Source organism: Phaseolus vulgaris, unplaced genomic scaffold (assembly GCF_000499845.2).
Source record: "Phaseolus vulgaris cultivar G19833 unplaced genomic scaffold, P. vulgaris v2.0 scaffold_33, whole genome shotgun sequence".
In the NCBI taxonomy this organism is placed as follows: Eukaryota; Viridiplantae; Streptophyta; class Magnoliopsida; order Fabales; family Fabaceae; genus Phaseolus; species Phaseolus vulgaris.
The window spans coordinates 147,451-155,314 of NW_027174100.1; positions in this window are offsets into that span (position 1 = coordinate 147,451).

Here is a 7,864-nt window from a genome sequence, read left to right on the forward strand (position 1 = left end):
TAGATTGTCCTGCTTCATTAGTTGGATCTGTTCCCCCAGAATAATAGTACATGTACCTAGGCCAAGATATAAAAGCTACAAACTGATTAAAAGGCATGTAGGGATTGGTTGCCTTTGAAAATTTTATTTATTTATTTATTTTTAGAAATTTTTTCTCGTTTAAGTGAGAATTTGCTCGTCTGGGCGAGAATTCCTGCAAGAAAACATGATGTTTTGAAAGATAAAAGCAAAATAAAGATAAAATATCAACATAAACTTAAATTTGTAATGGGTTGCCTCCCAGTAAGCGCTCATTTAACGTCCTATAGCTTGACGCCTGTGTCTTTAGAGGTCATTTAAAAGGATTACCGTAGTGAGGTTTTCCCGTTCATTACCCAAGTAGGGCTTTACCCTTTAACCATTTACAATCAAGCTTCTATGTGATATTGGGTCTTCTAACTCTATTGCTCCATAAAGATTTACCTCTTTCACAACATAAGGGCCTGACCATTTAGATTTTAACTTCCCAGGAAAAAGTCTCAATCTAGAATTGAGTAAAAGCATAGATTGACCAGGGTGAAAATTTCTTTCCACAATCTTCTTGTCAAGATGTTTCTTTGTGTGTTCTTTATAAAGTTTTGAAGAACTGTATGCATTTCATCTCATCTCTTCAAGTTCTTGGATTTGAAGTTTTCTCTTTTCCCCGGCTACTTTAGCATTTAAATTTAGTGTCTTTAATGCCCAATATGCTTTGTACTCCAATTCCACCGGAAGATGGCAAACTTTCCAATAAATTAGCAGAAATGGACAAAGGGCAGTAGGAGTTTCATATGCAGTCCTATATGCCCACAGAGCTTCATCAAGCTTGATTGAGCAATTTTTCCTTGATGCAACCACCATTTTCTATAATATTTTCTTTATTTCTCTATTAGAAACTTCTGCTTGCTCATTTGTTTGTGGGTAAACTGATGCCACCTTATGACTAACCCCATAATGCTCTAACACTTTCTTTAACTGAGTATTACAAAAATGAGACCCACCATCACTTATCAATACTCTTGGAGTGCCAAACCTACAAAAAATATTTCTTTTAAGAAATTTAATGATTGTCTTGGAATCTGCATGCTGTGATGGAATTGCTTCCACCCATCTAGAAACATACTCAATTGCCACTAATATATATTCATTTGAAAAAGAAGATGGCAAGGGCCCTATAAAATGAATGCTCCAACAATAAAAAACCTCAATTTCTTGAATATTTTGTAATGGCATCTCATGTCTTCTAGAAGTACTTTCTATTCTTTGGCACATGTCACATCTTTGTACTAAAGCATGTGTATCTTTAGTACAAACATAGTGGTCGATGCTCTTTCAAGGAGACATGTGCTCTTTTCAAAACTTGGAGCCCAAATTCTTGGATTTGACAACATAAGAGAACTTTACAAAGATGCTCCAAGGCATCCATCATCTCCTAGGAGAGCCTTGACCGTGAGCATTCATTGAGCTTCTGCAAACTCCACCAACAATTCTTCAAAGGATTAAGGCACTCTTGCATCACCCTCCTACTATGATATGGAGTTGATGTACCAACTCCAAAGAATCCAATAAAAGAACATGATTGTAAAGGAATATAGAGGCAGAAAATGGAGTTACTTTTAATGAGGATAGGAATAAGAGAACAATAAGAATAACCATGGAGAGGTTCCAAGGTGACCTCAATCATGAGATCCTAGATAGAGTTGAACTTTTGTCATATAATGATTTAAATAATTTAGTTCAACTGTGTGTTAGGATAGAACCACAAATTGGAAGAAGGTCTACCACTAGGAAAGATTATCCCAACACATTCTATTCTAGGAGAGAGCTAAAGAGGGAGGGTTATTCCTCCAAATCTAAAAGTATAAAAGAGGGAGAGAGAACGAAAAAAAGAAATTGAAAAATATAATTATAGAGTCTTCTTCTAAAGAGCCTAAAACGAAAAATATTCAATGTTTCAAAAGTGTTGAAAAATGGCATTATTCTTGTAAAGGAGAGTTGTTATTGGTGAGAAGGCTTCTTAAAAAGCCAACCCATTGCATTACTATAATCACAATGAGAGAATCTCTTCTTTGACTATGGTTGGCCGAGGATTATCATCCAAAGTGAGAAACGACACCAACTTTTCATAGAATTGTTGTTGTTTCCCCTATTTGAGGGTGCACTCGTTTTTGTCATCTCTTCTTCGTTGCAATTGCTCTCTACGGTTTCACCACTATTATTGGTGATCCCTTTGCTTGCGTCTCCTGCATTAGCCCTGATCAGTAATTGTCAATTGGGTATTGTTATTTTAATCATTGTTGCCATCTACTTCTCTCTTGTTGTTGTTGCTACCACCACTTGCCACCAACACCCCTCCTTCCACTTTAAAATCCAAATTGGTGTATTCTATATTCTAAAATTTTATATTTTATAAATATTGTTATGCTTGTTTTTAATTATATGCTCTTATTTGTATTTTGACTATACTGTGTTTTTTTTATTTGTGAACTCTTGAATATATTAGTAGGACAAATTAAATTTTCTTAATTTTTAGAAATTCATATTTTAGTGCGAAAAATTCAGAAAGGAAAATGTAATCTTAAAATTATGAATCTCAAAATAGTTTTTTAATTTTGTAAAGTCATGATCGTTTAGTGAGGTGAAACCAATATTTTGTAAAATATAATTACTTGTATATTGATTTGTTAAATGGGTAAATTTAGTTTATTTTATTTAACATGTGTAAATTAGTTTTATATTGTGTTGAGTAAACCTTAATTTTCAGATTTAATATAAAAATTAAAATAAATAGTTGATTTAGTAAAAAAATATTAATATATTTCATATAATAAAAAAATAATGATCTAGAGAGGTAATTTTTCTTAACATTAATTGTATTACTAGCACCCATATACTACCGCACTCGTCATTGGAGAGAAAAGGGATTGGAAGAGATGTTATCGTGTATTACTACATTTACAGAGAGAAAAGTTGGAATTGGGTGCTTGGTCATGGATAAGAATGTTGTGTTGTGGATCTTAGAGAGAACTTTTATTGGTTTTTCGTTTCAACCACTCTGGTCAATCTGAAAAGCTTCACCATTTTCTACCATATCAATTGACTCAAGTTTCACGGCATCTCAAAAAATATAAAAAAAAGTCGGGGTTCATTACTTTGGGTGTTACTATTCTGAAAGACAATTTCTTCCTCCACCATATCAATATCAATTTTGACTCCACCCTATCATTTTTCTAAAATTCCAAAATTACTCTTATTTCGAATTTGAAAATCCAAAAGGTAAATAAAATTCAAAATAGAAAAATATCCGATAAAAAATCCGGAACACAAAGTTAAAAATTCATTCTGGATAAAAATTTTCAGAATTAAAAAATGTGTTTCGGAAATTGAAATCTGGAATATTTTCGAATAAAAGGTTTTGGAAGTAATTTTTATTTACACTCTTCTTTTGTGTAAGGTTATTTTCGTCATTTAAAAAGGATATTTTTGTCATTTTCAATAGTAGATTGGGTGTATGATACGGTGGAGGGAGAAATTGCCTTCTGAAATTGCAAATCTATTGTCACAATATGAGGATGCATTTCCTGTTTCTGACTAAGCCCTTTAGTTACATTTTTATTTTTTATTTGCTTCAGTTTTGGTTCGGTTTTTCTTTTCGGGCCCCTCCCTCCGCTATATCCACCCCCAACAATTTCATACCACCTGTTTTTATATTCACACCTACAATTCTGTTTTCCTTTTTTTAAATAAAAGGATTTAGGCCCATTTGGCTGACCCATAATATTTCCTATTTGCCAACGTTTTTTATGTCGGCACTATGTCCTTTAGAAGACTGTTTCTTCCTGCACCTCGATATCTTCTTCTGCAACCTCCATACACAACATGAAAATACATTTTTGTCCTTCTTGTGTCACGCCCCTAGAGTAGTTTCCGGATTATGTAATTTGGAAACTCATTTGAAAAAAGATTTCCAGATTACATAATCCGGAAGTTAAATAAGACTTCTGGATTATGTAATCTGGAGAATAATCATGCATCTGAAAGATGGCTTCCAGATTATGTAATCCTGTAGCTAATTACAAATTTGAAAAATGACTTTCGGATTACGTAATCTGGAATATTATAAAGGGGCATTTTTGGAAATTTGAAAAATTATGGACGTGAGAGAAGAAGGTATGGAGGTGCAGGAAGAAACAGTCCCTTTTGAAAAGGATGGACCCGTTCATTCAGCCCATCATTAATATTATTTGCAGCTCTGCTTTTTATACATGCACCACCAGTTTTTCTAATCCGGGCTCATTCATTCCCCCCAACATTTTATTATTTGCAGCCCGATTTTTCTATATGCATCATATTGTTTGGAAGAGTGGGCTTATTCTTCTGGCAGAACATGTTTACTATTAGCCACTCCTATTATTATTTGGCAATTTCTCCCTCCACCATATCAATTTCAGCATGCACCCAATCAGCTCTAGAAAATGACAAAAATACTCCTCCTAAATGACGAAAATAACCTTACACAAAAATGGGAAAATTTATTTTTGAATCTTTTATGTGAAATATTTTAGATTTCAATTTTCGGAACATATTTTTGAATTCTGAAATTTTTTATCCGGAATGTATTTTTAGTTTTGTGTTCAGAATTTTTTTCCAGCATGTATTTTTTTATTTCTCAATTACAATTATTATTTTGGATTTTTTAATTTGGAATAAGGGTAGTTTTGGAAATTTAAAAAATTTATATGGTGAAGGTTAAAATTGATATGTTGCAGGAGGGTAGTTTTGGAAATTTAAAAAATTGATATGTTGCAGGAGGGTAGTTTTGGAAATTTAAAAAATTGATATGGTGAAGGTTAAAATTGATATGGTGCAGGAAGAATTTGCCTTATTATTTATACACCTACAAGCTTTTATTTTCTTTAAGAAGCTTGGGCTAGTTCGTTTGGCCCAATTTTTCTGCTATTTGCACCTTTTTTTATACACAATCACCAATGATATTTTGAAAAGTAAAATAAAATTGAGTACAAATATATTTTTGACGCTACCAAATAAATTTTAGATATTTGTATATTTAATACTATGAGTATTTCTATGATCATATCACTTTTATATTCTTTTTGAAAAAATTAAAAACAAGTTTTCTTTTAAATAGATTCACGTAAACAATTTATAGTATCAATGTATACTTACACTATCTCCACTTAATGTGTGATTCGTAAGAACAGCATAGTCACTCCACTATCTTATATTTAAATTAACGTGAATTATAAAAAATTAAAATCTTAAAAAATATAAAATTAAAAAATTAAAAAGTATCAACATAAACATATTTTTTTATTATTAAAACTATGTGATCACTATTTTTTCATTATGGGTTCAAATGGGTAGGAGAAATATCAATTCTTTTTGGATTCACTTAAAAAAAACTTAGTTTCAACGGGGAAAACCAGCTCGCAATGAAACAAACTTCATTTTTTTGAAAAATATCTGACTTTTACAATTATGTTAAACCCTGATATTCCATTTATGAATGATAATAAGTAGGAGTAAAACTAATCATTGTTGGATCTAAATAAAAAATTTCAAAAGTATTATTAACATTTTTTTTTCTATTTTCAAGAAAAAATAAATACTTTAAATCCATTTTTGCAATTTTTTTTATTTATATTTTTCTAAAATAAACTATGATGAGAACTCAATCTATTTTTATCACACACAAAATTTGTTAATAACATAAAAAAAATAGTCATCATAATACTGTTGAATTTTAATCAAATAAAATAATTCCAGCCAAAATAAAGTTGATAAGAGAATAGAAGGAGAAGAAATTTAAAAATATAAATAATTTTAAATTTGTAAAAAGATGAGATTGTTGAATCAAGTGGTGTTCAAGCTTTGAAGAATCCAAACTCTTTGAAGGATGTTGAAGGCTAGGCTGTGTTTGCTGTTGCTGAGTTGTCTTAGTTAGGATCTCGGGTAGTTTGAGTTTTGTAATCCACTCTAGATTGAATCCAAAGCATAGGCATTCTCAATCTTTTAAAAGAAAAGTGTTTTTCAAACTAAGTCGAAACAACCGATTGTTTTATACTTAGGTGTTTTTAGAAAAGATTGAAAACTGTTTTTCAAATGGTTGAGCTGTTAAAACCAAAACAACCGATTGATTCGAAGAAACAACCGATTGTTTGTTTTGGTACCATAACAAAAAAACTGTGTTGTGCTTTGACTGAGCATTAAATGTTTTGACTGTTTACGCTCCAGTCTTTAATGCTTTGACTAATCTTTTAAATGCAATGAATAAGTTTGTTAAGATTTTATAACAAACAATATCTTTGAATATATTCAGAAAAACAGATTTGAGGAATAAGATTTTAACACAAGTTTTTCAGTTTTTCAAAGAGTTGAGATTGCTTAGAGATTGAGATTGATAAAAGAGTGTGAGATAGGATTTTTGCTTGTATTGATTTCAAATTTGCTTCTTTAACAAGTGTAATCCTTGTATTCTGTTGAACAAGATTATTTGTGTGTTTGCTGAGAAGTGTTGTGTGTCCTTGTATTATGTTGTGTGTCTTGAGGGGATCAAGGTCACTTTCTTGGTTGTGTTGTAAGTGATCTAGGTTTGATTGCTTAGTGGAATTCCTCAATGGTTTCTGAGAAGACTGGATGTAGCTCTGAGTTTAGAGTGAACCAGTATAAACATCTGTGTGCATTCTCTCTATCCTTAACTCTTTAAATTTAGTTTTAATATTTGTTTACTGGTATAAACAACTGATTGTTTTTGCGAAACAACCGATTGTTTTACTGGTGTTGTGCTTTTAGCTTTGTGTTTTGAAAAATTGATTTCTCAATCAAGGTATTCTCGAAGTAATTTCATTCAAGGCTTAAAAGTTTGCGAAAACTCTCTTTAAACAACTCACCCCCCTCTAGTTTAAAGCCATACATTCTAACAATTGGCATCAAGAGCTTGGTTCTTGAAAGTTATTCAAGTTGATAAAAAAAAAATCCTTTTTTCTATGGTTGGAAAACAATCTTTTGAGGAAGGTGCTTCAATCTACAAAACACCTTTATTCTGTGGATTGAATTACAAGTATTGAGAAGTCATAATGAAAATCTTTGTGGAATCTATTGATCAAGGAATTTGGGATTCAATTGAGAATGGTCCTTACATTCCAAAGTTTAAAAAGAATGGTTCTTTCATTGCAAAACCTTGGTCTCAATGGACCAATGATGAATGTAAAATGGCCAAGCTTGATTGTTCTGCTCAAAACATAATAGCTTCTGCACTTGATACTAATGAGTTTTTCAGGGTGTCAAAATACCAAACTGCTAAAGAGATGTGGGACACACTCAAGGCTGCTCATGGAAACAATGAACCAAAGGAGGCAAGGTCAAAAAGCCAAGCAAGAAGGAAAAGAAGGCAAAACAAGAAAAGCCTCAACCTCTGCTTCATGGTCAGAAAGGAAGATGACTCAAGTAGGGTAAGTTCATCTAACTCATCAAACTCTGAAAATTATGGTCAATTGCTTCAAGCCTTTCAAGAAACGCATGAAGAAGCCAACCGATTGGCCCTCTTGAACAATCGGTTAAAAGAAAAGAATAGCTGGCTTGAAAACAGAGTCAAATCACTAGAAGAGGAATTAGATAATTCAAAAACAGATTTTGAAAACCTTGAAATTATTTACACAAACTCCTCTTGCAAGTGTGATGCTCTAGTTTGTGAAAATTGCTAAAATCTTGAAAAGAAGGTCCACTATCTTGTTAAAACTGTGGATAAACTTTCTAAAGGCCAATCCAACTTTGAGAATGTCTTGGCATCTCAAAACTGTGTTTTTTGAAAAGTTGGATTGGGTTT